The sequence below is a fragment of the Pristiophorus japonicus genome, chromosome 9, assembly GCF_044704955.1.
Source record: "Pristiophorus japonicus isolate sPriJap1 chromosome 9, sPriJap1.hap1, whole genome shotgun sequence".
Lineage (NCBI taxonomy): Eukaryota > Metazoa > Chordata > Chondrichthyes > Pristiophoridae > Pristiophorus > Pristiophorus japonicus.
Genome location: NC_091985.1, coordinates 117,976,990 through 117,993,190, shown reverse-complemented (window position 1 = coordinate 117,993,190; position 16,201 = coordinate 117,976,990). Strand labels below are relative to the sequence as shown.

General features: G+C 43.6%; 1 protein-coding gene and 1 long non-coding RNA gene across 8 annotated transcripts in view; one reads left to right on the top strand and one right to left on the bottom strand.

The window, feature by feature from the left end:
• Window positions 1-8,970, bottom strand: part of LOC139272674 (uncharacterized) — a 35,215-nt gene extending 26,245 nt beyond the window's left edge. The window contains exon 1 of the long non-coding RNA XR_011594933.1: window positions 8,946-8,970. This is a non-coding gene — a long non-coding RNA (uncharacterized lncRNA). The remainder of the gene's footprint in view (window positions 1-8,945) is intronic.
• Window positions 1-16,201, top strand: part of wdpcp (WD repeat containing planar cell polarity effector) — a 363,747-nt gene that overhangs the window by 32,197 nt on the left and 315,349 nt on the right. The window lies entirely within an intron of this gene.

Below are 16,201 nucleotides of genomic sequence, written 5' to 3'. Positions count from 1 at the left end.
TCAGCAAGACCTCCTCCCTGATCCTACCTATGTCGTTTGTTCCAGCATGGACCATGACAACTGGATTTACCCCCTCCCTTTCCAAGTTTCACACGAGCCATTGAGATATCCCTTGTCCTGGCACCGGGTAGACAATACATCCTTCAGAATTCTTGTTCATGGCTGCAGAGTACGCGATCTATCCCCCTAATTATAGAGTCCTCTATCACGACCACATTTCTATTCTGCTCTTCCCCCACCCCACCACCTTGGACAGCCTTCTGAGCCACAGTGCCTTGGTCTGAATTGTGGTTATCCTCCCTGCAGTCTTTCTCCTTGCCCTCATAGGTAGCGTGTACATTGTACCTGTTGGACAAGACCAGTGTCTATGGGACTTCCTTCTTAACCTCTCCTAAATCCCTGCTACCTGGCTCCCTAACAGTCATACCCTCCCTTTCCTGAACCTGTGCTTTCCTCTGGGGTGTGACTGTTTTCTGGATAAAACTGTCCAGAAATTCCTTCCCCTCTGTGTCAGAGTGTCTCCAACATGCAGTCCGGCTCGATGACTCTGAGCCAGAGGGATTCGAGATGGAGACATCTCCTGCAGACGTGTTTGTTCAGGACAGTCTCGCTGTCCACAAACTCCAACATACTGCAGTCCAGACACACAACCTGCTCTGCCATATCTTAGTCTAGCCTTATTTTATTTATTTAATTAGTTAAAGTCTTTATTGACTGATTATTTATAGTTATATTAGTTAAGCTATAAGTTTAATACAGAACTTTATAGTTTCTTGCACCTAGTTTAAACCACAGTCCTAGGTTAGTAAGAAAAGAGAGAGAAAAACCCTTAATACTCATCAACCAATCACATACCTGTTGTCCTTGCTTTTTTTTAGAAATCATCGAAGGTTCTGTTGCCGTTGATACCTCCTCCAATTAGGTCCTTCCTCCCTCTTCTCCGAATTCCCACTCTTTCCAAATTCCCAAATGAAACACTCTGGTTAAGACACTAAGTGCAGATCAGAGATAGTATAGGCCCAATCTATTCAATCTCTTCAGAGGGCAACCCTCTCATCCCAGGAATCAATCTATTGAACTTTGAGAAGGAGGATAATGTATTAGGACACCAGCATCTTGTATCTTTTCAACCCTGCCGCTGGCCAATGACTCAGCCGTGCCCTTGCCAAGAATGGGCAGCACCAATGGCATGAGGTGAAACTAGGAATGGGAGGTGTGGCTCGTGTTTGGTACAGATTATTGGTAGGTGAGTGATAACGGGGGAGTCATACATTGAGAAGAGTGAGGTTGGTGGTGCGGTTGCTAGAAGATGGCTTTTGAAGATGCATTTACTGACCTTGACCACTGGTCTGAGGTCATGAAGCTTCTTTTGGCACTGGAGCCAGGTGGTGGGAGCGACACTGCTGGCAGTGACGGCCTCAGTGATCTAGTCCCAAATCCTTTTTTCTGGGGGGGAGGGGCGGCGGCTGGCCCCTGTGGGTAGAGGACCTCTTTTGCAGTGTTGACCCCCCTGCTCAAAGTGTGTGAGACCCTAGGTGCCCCTTCCCTAGCTTGCTGAGCCTTTTGTGTTGAAACACTTTTCCCATTTTTTTTTTAGCTGTAGAAGGCAACTCTTTTAAGAGCTGAAGACTCCCATTTGGGTATTCTTTTTGATTTTTTTTGAGAAGGCAGTTAAGCTGTAAGGGCTAAAAACTGCCCGTTAACTGCCCATTTTTACTGTTATGTCTTCAGATGCTTTAATAATGACTCCACGAGACAATGTGTTGTGCTTGAACTGTAGTGACCTTAGTCCATTTAATGTAATTCCAGAGTGAGGATCACACATGGTGGCCTGCCTTTTATACTAGGCCTGGCACACCTGTACAGGTAACCTACAAGTCTCCCACTGCAGTGCCCTCTGGTGGCACACCTTGTAATAGTACAAGCAGTAACCATGTAGGATACATGACATTTACATAATTTTTTTTTCATTTCAGAAGGTAAGTCCCCTTTAAGGGACCGAAGTGCTTTCTGAAATGACAGGCTTGGTTTAAGAGAAGGCTGTTTGTATTACAATGGCACTGCAGCCATGCTAAATTGGGGCCTCCTGCCGGGACTAATGCCACTAGAATGGCATTGCATGGTAAGTTTAGTGGAGGCTAATGTTAATTAGCCACCAGCACCAATTTACCAGTCTCTGCTAGCAGCATCATTTTCGGCGACAGTTAACACCAGCTTGCGGTGGCACTGGCAGGTTTCTATCTATATTGAATTTCTCGGCCTCAGTCTTTCGCAGGCTTCTTTTTGGGCGGAAATTGTTTATTTTCTCATGCTTTGCTTCTACACATTGGGCTGAATTTTTAATGGGGAAGGTGGGTTGGTGGGGGTGGGGAGCTCCGAAGCAGTTGGGAAACCCAGGAGAACAGGTTTCCCGCAGGCTCAGCCGAATTTAACGGCAGAGCCTGATTTGCATGAGAGGCCTCTGTTTCCCACCTGCAGCCAGCCAGATCGTGAGGCTGGCTGGCTCTGGAGGTGGATAGGCCTAGGGAGAGATCGCATGGGGGCTGGGGAACAGCTGCAGGAATGCAAGTGGGGGTGGAGGGGGATGGGTGACAAGAGGATCGGGACCAGGGGGCAGGCGGGGGTGGGGGGGGGGGTCCAAAGTGGATCGACTTCAATTTATTGACTGGTCAACAGAGCACACAGTAAACACTGAAGGCATTAAGACCTAGTGAACAGAAAGCACAACTAATCCATTACAGAAGAGCAGCTTCCCACAGTTTGTTAGGCAGGTTGAGGAGAAGCTGTACGTTCTGTGTTTATTTCCTGCTGGGAGGAATACTTGTTATAGACAATGTATGGATGAGGTGCGGATAGTTCTCCCATTTAACTTGATCGCTTTGATCTGTGTCTTTGTGGCTCTGAGTTTGGATGTGGTACCTTTGCCTAGGTCACTGCCTTGTGCTCCTCACTCTCTTTGGGATTACTGCAAACAAACCACTGCTGGATGGTACCGTGAGTCTGTTCTCCAGACAGTTAAGGGTTAGACTGAAGGAATCATGGGCAGGAGGAGCACTGGGTGGGGGGAGTCTGAAGGGATCATGGCAGAAGGAACAGCATGGGGTAGGGGGTGGAGTGGGTCGGGTGAGGATCTGGGGTTGGGAGCGGCCGGAAGAGAAGGAGTGTGGGGAGTCGTCCTGGGGGAGGGTTCAGAGGCCTTGTGGGCCGTCTCTGATCGTGGGCTGCAGGTTAGGCAGGGACCCTGGATCCAAGAGGTGAGTGTTAAGGCACTTACCTCCTGGATCCAGCAGTACTTGCCTTGCATTATCTGGTGGGTTTCACAAGGGGTGCAAAACCCGACCAGTTAAAGTTACATTCAAAATGGAAGTTAAAGCAGAGACTACCAGCCTTGTTATAATATTTAAATAGACGAACTGCCTCCTGACAGCAGATTGGCTGCCTGTCCTCCCGCCCCACCTCCATTAAAACCGGAAGTGGATAGGTTCAGATCGAGATTCAGAATTTTAACATGGCCCCAACCTACCCATTTTTTTTCGGTTAAAATTACCCTCATTATATTGTACCAGCCATTCATGCATCATATAGCCAAATCCTTACATTTTACAAGATAAATTGTAATATAGTAATTTTGGAAATAGTTCATGCATTGTTTTAATAGAAGTTAGTCATTCACTTCCTTGTAAAATAGAGATGATAGTTATCACAATACTGAGTGCATTATTGTACAGATAACAACATTTCTTTCTTTCTTCCTCATTCCAATATATCCTTGACATTCCCCAGAAGGAAGCCTTTATTGATAGCAAGGAAAATGATGAAGCACATAATCCTTTAAAGATGTATTAAATGATGATGATTCTATGCAATCTTTCCACACCATATAAGCCATGCTACATAAAGGCACTGACGCTGGTATTTCAGTTCCTTTCGATATTAGTGGTTGGGCACTCCTTGCTTCAATTCCCACAAGGTGAAATGAACTGACTTCTCATTATGTTTTGTCTTTTTTGCAGCTTGTTACTCTATATGTAAAATAGCACAGACATTCAGATTTAAACATTGTATTATATGATCTCTATCCTTTATAACTACTATTGGTTAATTGATGCATCTTCTGTACTTAATGACCAGGGATGATGGAGCTTTTATTTTCCATTTGGCTGTCATTTTTGGTTCAGATGTCAAGGGATTGACTTCAGAGGTGAAAGCCCCTGCCTTGGAGTTTCAATGCCTTTCCCTGCAGTTGACAGCTCGGTATTCCTTGCTGCTATTCCACGTGTGAAATCAGGTCAGGGCACAAAAGCTCAATGTCACAACACCAATGTCAGAAATTACTTGCGTCCTTTGCAATTTTCCCGTTACCTTATTACTGTGATTTATAGAAAATGCTTTCATTCAAATGCAGAAGATCCTATTTAGTCTAAAAGTTAATTTTGCTTAATGAATGATGTGAAACAAAAACTATTGTGGAAATCCTTTCCTTATTTGCATCTATTTTTATCACAGTATATAGTGTAGAAATAGGCAGGGGTAAAGTATATGATAGAACTACTGTATTAGACTAACACACCCATTAAAGTAGTTAATTGTTCTTTCAGTCATTTAGTGGTTTAGCAGCTTGCGAGGGCATAATTGGATAGTGCTTGTTTCTCAGCTGCAAAACGGGGCAAAAGCGTTCATTTTGCGGGGTTACATCCCAAGAACACCTGAAAGACGTCCAATGTAATTTTGGACGACATTCAGGACTTCCTGGTGGCCACCTTAAACAGGCATTGAATGCTTTGCATATGCTGATGAGGGACCTAGTGCCTGTTTGAGGATACCTCCTGGAAATTGGTCAGTGCTGAACGGATTATGTGTCAGGCATGCAGTGCTCGGATTTGCCTGATTTAGATGCTGTCTAACCAGAGCTCTGTAAGGGGAGGAAAACCGATAGCCAAACTGAATTGTAGGGCTTATAAGTTTTAGGAGGTTCTGAGGAATCGGGAGTTCCCGTCTTTGTAGCGATTGTAATTGTATGTAAAACTCGCTTATGTATGTAAAGCACGCTTATACACTTGCTTGAATGGGTTTTAAGAAGGGGAAGCAACAAAGCTTGCTAATGAACCATCATAAATAGCCAACATTGCATTGACCCTTAGAAACTGAGGCAAAGTTGAACACATTCCAGAAAGGTGACACCATGGGTGATGGACAGGTGGGTCTGAGTGGTTCTTCCCCACCTGTCCATCTCCCATGGTGTCATCCTTCTTAAATGTGTTCAACTTTGCCTCAGTTTCTCATGACATGTGAATCGACCTTGCTTCCCAGGGTTTGCTATCTTTCTAGGCTGTTGATTCTCCAATGCCCTTGTTATTCAGGACTGAGTGTATGTTTTCATCTTCTATCAGCCTGTGCTAAGAGTCAATGCAGTGTTGGCTATTTATGATGGTTCATTAACCATCAAGCTTTGCAACATAGCAAACTTTGCTGCTTCCCCTTCTTAAAACCCATTCAAGCAAGTGTATAAGCGTGCTTTATGTACATAAGCGAGTTTTACATACAATTACAATCGCTATAAAGACAGAGGAACTCCCGATTCCTCAGAACCTCCTAATACTGATAAGCCCTACAATTCAGTTCAGGTATCGGTTTCCCTCCACTTACAGCTCTTTAAAGAGACCACTGGAGGCCCCCATCAAAAGGTCAGTCTTTTTTAAAACTTACCTTGATGTGAAGCTGGGAGGACCACTCCTGTGGGTTGCTGACGGCTTGCGCTTGTCCCCCTACCGCCCTGCTACCTCCTGTTGGCCGCTGCCAGCTCTCACTTGAGCCCTCCTGCCCCGTGACCTACTGCGGGCCGCTGCGGTGTGGCAGTCGGCTCAAATTAGTCTTGTCAACACGGGTAAGCTGGGTCTGAAGGTCTGACAGGCACCCACAGGATTGTGACAATATTATGACGCCTAGTGGACACCTTATACATTAGCTTCTGGGACTTGCCTTTGGCGCCATCCTATAATCTTGGAGAATTTTTCTACCTGTTTTTCAAGTTTTAGGAACCTATGACTCAGTAGCTCACTCTGTGGGATGGATTCAAGCCTGTTTGCATAATCAGGTCACAGTGTTACACTTGGAGCATCAGATCACTAGGATTTTTCTAATTGCTGCAGGAATCTAGTAATTTAGGTCTAAATCTAAGCTATAAATACTAATGTGGAAAAATGCAGGGCAATGGGTTGCATGACCTAATGCGCGCCTCAGATAGTACTTAGTACCAACAACTGTACTCTGATCTTACTCTAATATTATTGATGGAAAACTGACAAAAATACCGTAGGAATAAAGCAATTATGTGTAAGAGTGGATCTGATGTACCTAAAGTTGCTTGGTTCATAAGGCCACAACACCAGTCTTGTGTTTTTGAGGGCATAGTTAGATTATTTCCTTATTACTCCTTTGCGAGTTGATACCAAATGTGATTGTGTTAATTTGGAGTAATTAATTTAATGAAAAGTTTAATATTGAAAAATACGGAAACTTTGTTTGGACCATTCTTTTGAAAAGTAATTTTGAAGCAATTTTTAAAAAAATTATAAAATTACAGTTTATGCCTCTGAAAAGTTCTACCCATTGGTTTTGCATCTTTTGAAAGCAACAGTTGAGCTTTTTGTTCATAAGCAAACTGGATTCCAGTCCAAGATAAGAACAACTACCAATAAATATAAAAGCAAAGATAGCTCGCCAAATTACCAGTAACGTTTTTTTACTCAGCAAGTTGTGATCTGGAATGTACTGCCTGAAAGGGCAGTGCAAGCAGGTTCAATAATAGCTTTCAAAAGAGAACTGGATAAATACTTGAAGGGAAAATATTTTCAGGGCTATGGGGAAAGAGCATGGGAGTGGGATTAATTGTATAGCTCTTCAAGGAGCTGGCACAGGCACGATGGGCTGAATGGCCTTCTTTTGTGCTGTATCATTCTATGATTCTATGATAATAGATAAATATATACATAGGTGAATTTTATTGCATGCTACAATGGATGATTGGTGTTATAAGATTGTGACTGAGTGGCATTGTAAAACAGTTTCTCAGTTTTCATAATATCAGCATGGGTAAGGAAGATGTTCTCCTAAATTATGTAAACATAAGTAAAATAACTTTCTTAGCGCACCTTCAGTCTCTGCAATGTCTTGCTCCTTCACATTACATGGCTGAGTTTACAAGGCTCTGCCTGTGGCGTGTAGCCTCACGGGTGTTGGGCATGGGTCATAAAATCACGCTTATGACCTCACAAATTCAAATCACAACTTTTGCATGGTGCAATTTTGGGGGAGAAATAAGACAGTACTACAGACAAGCTATTTTACAACCCTCCGAGATATCTGCACTCCTCTAATTCTGGCCTCGAGCATCCTTGATTTTACTCGCTCCACCATTGGTGGCCATGCCTTCAGCTGCCAAGGCCCTAAGCTCTGGAATTTCCTCTCTAAACCTCTTTGCTTCTTTACCTTTCTTTCCTCCTTCAGGACGCTCCTTAAAACCAACCTCTTTGACCAAGCTTTTGGTTATTTGCCCTATTATCTCCTTATGAGGCTTGGTGTCATATTTTGTTTGATAATGCTCCTGTGAAGTGCTTTGGGACGTTTTACTACGTTAAAGGCACTATTTAAATACTTGTTTTTATTGTTGTAGTAAAATCATTGAAATTAGGTCCCATGCTGAATTTTACAACTCTCAATGAGGGTCTACCACATGCACACCTCACCCATATAAAGTGGGCCTGGTTTGCTTTGACCTAACTCTTAAAGCAATGTTACTGCTGTTTCAGTTACTGCTAAAGCATAGGTTTTTGACTGAGTATTTCTGCTTCTGTGTTGAGCATCTTCCCTACCTTTTCTACTGTGTATTTTTGTCTTTTTTGTATAGTCTTCACTTTGCTATGGGTATGTCGGCGTGGACCTATCTTTGCTGCTTTCTCTTCACTGCAGTGCTAGGATCATGCCATTTGCTGTGGGTGACTTACAGGCAACTTCAAGAATCTTCCCATACTGTGGAAGTCACAGTGCCATTAAGCTTCTGTTGCAACATGACCCTTCCGGGCTACCCCAGGTACAGCTGCCAGTTAAGCCAGTTTGTAGTTCATATCTATATAAAGCAAGTGACTGATGCCATGCTTGCCAGGGGAAACAACTTAATTACTTTCCCAGTGGAAGGAAGATACCAACATGTGAGACACCGGCAGGCTCCCCAAAAACATTATAGATCCAACCCAGGAGATCATTAGGGTTCTATACATGAACTTGAATATATCCACGAACGGAAAGGGTTACCATTCCATAAAAGTGCAGGTAGTTTCCAACCACTGGAAGGTGACCATTATCCATGGAGCACCCCCATTGGTTTTGTTATGCTGTAGTCTGTGTTGCTGCCTGCATTATTTGAAAGTCCTGAGAGAATGAATGGCTAACTCTTTCGATGGAAACTTTGTGCTGCATGCACTTTGGGAGACCAGAGCTACCCTTTACATCCATGGCTTATGACTCCAGTTAGAAACCTCTGTACAGCATAAATAAAATAAAACCCATCCTTCATAAATTGAGTTACTGTGGAGCACATCATAGCAATGCTGAATGCTAAAGTAATGATTACGTTAATTGAACTATTCAAGCAGGATGCTGCTCTACAATCTAGTGAAAGTCTCCAAAATTGTCATTGCTGCATGCAACACAATTTCTCCATCTAAATTGGAGTAAATATATAAAGGGATGATAAAGGCTGCAGGCTACCAGGTTGTGGATAGGGAGGAGAAAGTCTGGAGAGAGATTGGTGCAGAAAAGTGATAGGAACATTTTCTCTACTGAAGCTGAATTGCCAATCTTAAGCCTACTCCCAGCACATTACCATTCCCCAGCCGCATCCAACAAGCATTCTCCACATTAAAGAGAAAGAAAAGTTCAATATTCACATGAAATATGTGGCCGATCTCCATCTCCCTTGAGCAGGTGCGTAATCACTGGTAACATGGGAATGCATGAACCTGCCCTTTAACCTCGGCTGCAGTTTTCTAAAGCACCGTTCCTTTTAATTAAAGAAGATATACAAATATCAGTAACTCTTTTGGAACAGATCTCACTGCTGAATAGCTGTTGTCATGCAAACAGAGATGTGTGATTGAACAAACTTGCAGCGATTTTAAAAGGCCGATGCATGTCAGCCCATTTACATTTAGCACTTAACTGCAGCATAGTTTTGCCCTTGAGAAGGCCAGCTAGCTGATTTCATCATATTGAAGAATTACAATAAAACAAACTGCTTTCATAAACATATATCTTTTGCCAGATGTTGCCATGCACATTTACAATACAATGACTGGGCATTTAAAATTGTTAGCCGTGTTCAACATCTTTAACAAAATATTCTGCACTGGTGCATTGAGATATAAGATGGAAGCAGACATATGTTCTTTGGCACAGGATATATTTATTGTAGTCAAAATTTTTTTTTTCCATTGCTAAGTGCAGTAATGTTTATGTAAGAGTATATTCCAATCCTAAATAGCCTTCACAGCAATGTACAATGCATCAAGATGCTTGGAATGTGAAGAAAGGGCTGGTTTTATATTAATTAATTATCACTGTCACATTGAGGCATGCAGATATTTTCAACGTGAGATTTAGCAATCAGCTTTGTCATAAGGACACATTATTATTGATGAGTAGAAAGGACTATCTGGAAAATCACTTCTTAAAGGTTAAACTATCTTTTATGTAATTGCCAGTAACTAAGTTCTATAGATGTGTTTGTTTGCCTAATTTCTTCATAAATGGGTTTAGGAGTGATCATTTTTCATTGCTTTTAAAGGGGAAAGAAAAGAAAAAGATAGACTCACATTTATATAGCGCCTTTCACGACCACCGGACGTCTCAAAGCGCTTCACTGCCAATGAAGTACTTTTGGAGTGTCGTCACTGTTGTAATGTGGGAAACGTGGCAGCTAATTTGCGCATAGCAACTCCCACAAACAGCAATGTGATAATGACCAGATAATTTGTTTTTGTTATGTTGATTGAGGGATATTGACCAGGACACCGGGGATAACTCCCCTGCTCTTCTTCGAAATAGTGCCATGGAATCTTTTACGTTCACCTGAGATGATTTAACATCTCATCCGAAAGGCAGCACCTCACAGTGCAGCACTGCACTGGAGTGTCAGCCTCGATTTATGTGCTTGGGTCTTTGGAGCAGGATTTGACCCCACAACCTTCTGACTCAGAGGCGAGTATGCTACCCACTGAGCCACAGCTGACACTGATATGACAATGATATTGGTGACAATCGGTCTTACTTTTTTAACATTTTTCTCATAGTGACAAGTCATGCAATATAGTTTAATTGCATTAGTATCAAATCCAGAATGACTAATACATGGCATTATTCATACTTGTGTGCAGTCAGATGTTTATATGCACTGCAGACATTTGTGCTGATTATCAGTCTTTATTACGATTAATCATTTTGCATCAGTTGCTTTCAGTTACAGTTTTCATTACAATTCCTGTCTGATCTGTTAATGTTTACCTGTTAAATCCCACCGTGTGTCACTTTAACACATTTATATACACGTAAGCACAGCATTGTCATTACCTCAGGTTAGCTCCTCGTCAGGTGCTGTGGACAAATGCAATGAGGTTACATGCATTGTTTGATTAGACGCATTTAGTCATCACTAGAGTTGTAATAATTCTGTAACTGCCTTTTGAAATTGTGAACTAAAAATTTAATTTTTGTGAAAATACATCTCGGAATCTTCCAAAGATGCTCGCAAGGCAACGTGGGTACAATCAATGCAGCGTTGGGGAAGCCAGCAATCCCACAGCCCTGTTATGCATTGCCTGGGTGGTCATGGGGGAATTTTATATAGTTATTCCTCCAGGCATATAGTGCAGCAGTCACCTGCTGAATGCAGATATGTATTGCATGTTGAGAAACGGCGCACACATCCCCAGTTGTGGCCTGGAATGATCCAGATGTATAAAATGAAAGTGCAGCTGTAACCTTTACTTGAACTGACAAAGCAGTCCTGATGCTTCTAGGATGCAGGTCTGCTTTTATTAACTCACAGATCTCGGTTACAATGTATTTGCGGAAACACAGCCTTCTCACACAGTCTGCCTCACTCAGGTGCAGGTACGAATGCCTGTCTCGGTATACCCAATGTGGGTATGGCCTCCTGCCCATCATCCTACATGCTCTGAGGTTCCTCCGGTGATGCTGTCAAATCAATCCTCTCTACAGCACCATCACGCAGAAGGCTTGCACGAGGTATGGCATTGTCAATATTGCCCGCATAATTAAATTGCAGCTTTACAACAATCTCAAAACAGCAGGAAAAAGCACTCACACTTCTTCTTTCCTCTCTCTCCAAGGTGCACGCCCTAGTATGGACCACACCCTGCTCTGCGCATGCGCAATAGGCTTGCTTACAATGGGAAGATAGGCATTCAATGAAGCCATTTGGGGCAACAAAGTGTAATGTAAGTCTTGTTTTTGTTTTTTTTCAAAGTACCACCCCACCACCTCCTTTCCTCACCGGGCTCGAGGATCGGAGCATTGACCGGTCAGCTCGGCTCCCCCCGGGCTTCTTTTGAAGCTGGTGAAGTGGACAGTATTGAGAATGAAAACCGAGCTTTTAGAAATTGATAACTTGTAGCCTAAGGGTTCTCATCCCTTATGTAAGAAATGTAAGTGGCTGGCAGTTCAGTTCGGCTTCCACCCCATCCCCTGGGCTTCTTTTGAACCCAAGGCCCTATGTCCAGGCGAGGGCGTGATTCTGCGAGCCGACCCTCGAGCCCAGTGAGGAGAGGTTCAGTGGTGGGGTGGTACTTTGAAAAAAATCAAAAATTCAAGAATTGCATTACACTTCCAATTTCTCCCTTTTGACTTTGAAAAAAATAAGATTTATGATGCATAGTTTCTGCCGCCTTCACTCCCTCCAAAACATCGGCTAAAAACAATGGCGTCCTTCTGCGCCGATTTTGTAATATGCGCTGATTTTTGTTAAGTAGCCAGAAGGTTTTTTGGGAGTGGTCATATACGCCATCCTCGGAAAAATGTAAGTTGGACAAACTTGCTTAAATGTCAAAAACTGGTGTAGAAATCAAGTTACGTCCCCATGACACAAAAATATCGTAGCCTAAAAAAAAATCGTGCCTAAGTGAATTACGGTAGCGCAGAAATTTGGGGAAACTTGGAGATTTTTATTTACTCAAAAAAAAACGGTGTGCACCAAAAAAATGGCATAGCTTCAACTACTCGAGCTCCACATTTCAAAGCTTGAGCAACGGCTGGAGTCACTACAGTGCATCTGCGAGGCTGAGAGCTACATGGATATCACGTTTCAGGAGATGGTCCCCCTGCAGCTTAGAAGCATGCAGGCAGAGAGGAAGTGGGTGAACACCAGACTGAGGGAGAACACTAGGCAGGTAGTGCAGGAATCCTCCCCTCCCCAAGTCCATCTTGCTTTCCAACCAATATTCTCTTCTGAGCACCGGTGATGGTGCCTCTGGGGAGTGCAGCCAGAGCCAAGTCCAAGGTACCATGGGTGGTTCAGCTGCACAGGGGGGGGAGGGACAAAGAATAAAAGAGCTTTAGTGGTGGGGGATTCAATAGTTAGGGGAATAGAGAGGCGTTTCTGCAGCCGTAGACGTGATTCCAGAATGGTATGGTGCCTCCCTGGTGTCAGGGTCAAGGATGACACAGAGCGGACGCAGGCCATTCTGGGGGAGAGGGTGAACAGCTAGCGGTCATGGTCCATATTGGGACCAATGACCTAGATAGAAAGAAGGATGAGGTCCTGCAGGCAGAATTAAGGGAGCTAGGAGAAAAATTAAAGGGTTGGATCTCAAAGGTAGTAATCTCTGGGTTACTACTGGTGCCACATGCTAATGAGTACAAGAACAGAAGGATAGAGAGGATGATCGCGTGGCTGGAGAGTTGGTGCAGGAGGGACCTGGACAAACCGGACAGGTTGCACCTCAACAGCGTCGGGACCAATATCCTCGGAGTTTTGCTAATGCTGTTGGGGAGAGTTTAAACTAGCTTGGCAGGGGGATGGGAACCTGAGAACAAATTCAATAGGGAAGGAAGTAAAGCTGAAATTGCAAAGCAAGAATGTAGAAAGTGAATCTGTAAGTCGTAATCAAGAAGGTCTTCCAATGCTAAATGGTATATACTTTAATGCAAGGTGTACAGCAAAATTCTAAAAGGACAAAGAGTGTTAAAAAAGCAAGCCTGAAGGCTTTGTGTCTTAATGCAAGGAGTATCCGCAATAAGGTGGATGAATTAACTGTGCAAATAGATGTTAACAAATATGATGTGATTGGGATTACGGAGACGTGGCTCCAGGATGATCAGGGCTGGGAACTCAACATCCAGGGGTATTCAACATTCAGGAAGGATAGAATAAAAGGAAAAGGAGATGGGGTAGCATTGCTGGTTAAAGAGGAGATTAATGCAATAGTTAGGAAAGACATTAGCTTGGATGATGTGGAATCTATATGGGTAGAGCTGCAGAACACTAAAGGGCAAAAATCGTTAGTGGGAGTTGTGTACAGACCTCCAAACAGTAGTAGTGATGTTGGGGAGGGCATCAAACAGGAAATTAGGAGTGCATGCAATAAAGGTGCAGCAGTTATAATGGGTGACTTTAATATGCACATAGATTGGGCCAGCCAAACTGGAAGCAATACGGTGGAGGAGGATTTCCTGGAGTGCATAAGGGATGGTTTTCTAGACCAATATGTCGAGGAACCAACTAGGGGGGAGGCCATTTTAGACTGGGTGTTGTGTAATGAGAGAGGATTAATTAGCAATCTCATTGTGCGAGACCCCTTGGGGAAGAGTGACCATAATATGGTGGAATTCTGCATTAGGATGGAGAATGAAACAGTTAATTCAGAGACCATGGTCCAGAACTTAAAGAAGGGTAACTTTGAAGGTATGAGGCATGAATTGGCTAAGATAGATTGGCTAATGATACTTAAGGGGTTGACTGTGGATGGGCAATGGCAGACATTTAGAGACCGCATGGATGAACTACAACAATTGTACATTCCTGTCTGGCGTAAAAATAAAAAAGGGAAGGTGGCTCAACCGTGGCTATCTAGGGAAATCAGGGATAGTATTAAAGCCAAGGAAATGGCATACAAATTGGCCAGAAATAGCAGCGAACCTGGGGACTGGGAGAAATTTAGAACTCAGCAGAGGCGGACAAAGGGTTTGATTAGGGCAGGGAAAATGGAGTACGAGAAGAAGCTTGCAGGGAACATTAAGGCGGATTGCAAAAGTTTCTATAGGTATGTAAAGAGAAAAAGGTTAGTAAAGACAAACGTAGGTCCCCTGCAGTCAGAATCAGGGGAAGTCATAACGGGGAACAAAGAAATGGCGGACCAATTGAACAAGTACTTTGGTTCGGTATTCACTAAGGAGGACACAAACAACCTTCCGGATATAAAAGTGGTCAGAGGGTCTAGTAAGGAGGAGGAACTGAGGGAAATCTTTATTAGTCGGGAAATTGTGTTGGGGAAATTGATGGGATTGAAGGCCGATAAATCCCCAGGGCCTGATGGACTGCATCCCAGAGTACTTAAGGAGGTGGCCTTGGAAATAGCGGATACATTGACAGTCATTTTCCAACATTCCATTGACTCTGGATCAGTTCCTATCGAGTGGAGGGTAGCCAATGTAACCCCACTTTTTAAAAAAGGGAGAGAGAAAGCAGGGAATTATAGACCGGTCAGCCTGACCTCAGTAGTGGGTAAAATGATGGAATCAATTATTAAGGATGTCATAGCAGTGCATTTGGAAAATGGTGACATGATAGGTCCAAGTCAGCATGGATTTGTGAAAGGGAGATCATGCTTGACAAATCTTCTGGAATTTTTTGAGGATGTGTCCAATAAAGTGGACAAAGGAGTACCAGTTGATGTGGTATATTTGGACTTTCAGAAGGCTTTCGACAAGGTCCCACACAGGAGATTAATGTGCAAAGTTAAAGCACATGGGATTGGGGGTAGTGTGCTGACGTGGATTGAGAACTGGTTGTCAGACAGGAAGCAAAGAGTAGGAGTAAATGGGTACTTTTTGGAATGGCAGGCAGTGACTAGTGGGGTACCGCAGGGTTCTGTGCTGGTGCCCCAGTTGTTTACATTGTACATTAATGATTTAGACGAGGGGATTAAATGTAGTATCTCCAAATTTGCGGATGACACTAAGTTGGGTGGCAGTGTGAGCTGCGAGGAGGATGCTATGAGGCTGCAGAGTGACTTGGATAGGTTAGGTGAGTGGGCAAATGCGTGGCAGATGAAGTATAATGTGGATAAATGTGAGGTTATCCACTTTGGTGGTAAAAACAGAGAGACAGACTATTATCTGAATGGTGACAGATTAGGAAAAGGGAAGGTGCAACGAGACCTAGGTGTCATGGTACATCAGTCATTGAAGGTTGGCATGCAGGTACAGCAGGCGGTTAAGAAAGCAAATGGCATGTTGGCCTTCATAGCGAGGGGATTTGAGTACAGGGGCAGGGAGGTGTTGCTACAGTTGTACAGGGCCTTGGTGAGGCCACACCTGGAGTATTGTGTACAGTTTTGGTCTCCTAACTTGAGGAAGGACATTCTTGCTATTGAGGGAGTGCAGCGAAGATTCACCGGACTGATTCCCGGGATGGTGGGACTGACCTATCAAGAAAGACTGGATCAACTGGGCTTGTATTCACTGGAGTTCAGAAGAGTGAGAGGGGACCTCATAGAAACGTTTAAAATTCTGATGGGTTTGGACAGGTTGGATGCAGGAAGAATGTTCCCAATGTTTGGGAAGTCCAGAACCAGGGGTCACAATCTAAGGATAAGGGGTAAGCCATTTAGGACCGAGATAAGGAGAAACTTCTTCACCCAGAGAGTGGTGAACCTGTGGAATTCTCTACCACAGAAAGTAGTTGAGGCCAATTCACTAAATATATTCAAAAGGGAGTTAGATGAAGTCCTTACTACTCGGGGGATCAAGGGGTATGGCGTGAAAGCAGAAAGGGGGTACTGAAGTTTCATGTTCAGCCATGAACTCATTGAATGGCGGTGCAGGCTAGAAGGGCTGAATGGCCTGCTCCTGCACCTATTTTCTATGTTTCTATGTTTCTATGAACCAGGCGGATGAGCTGGGAGCCAGG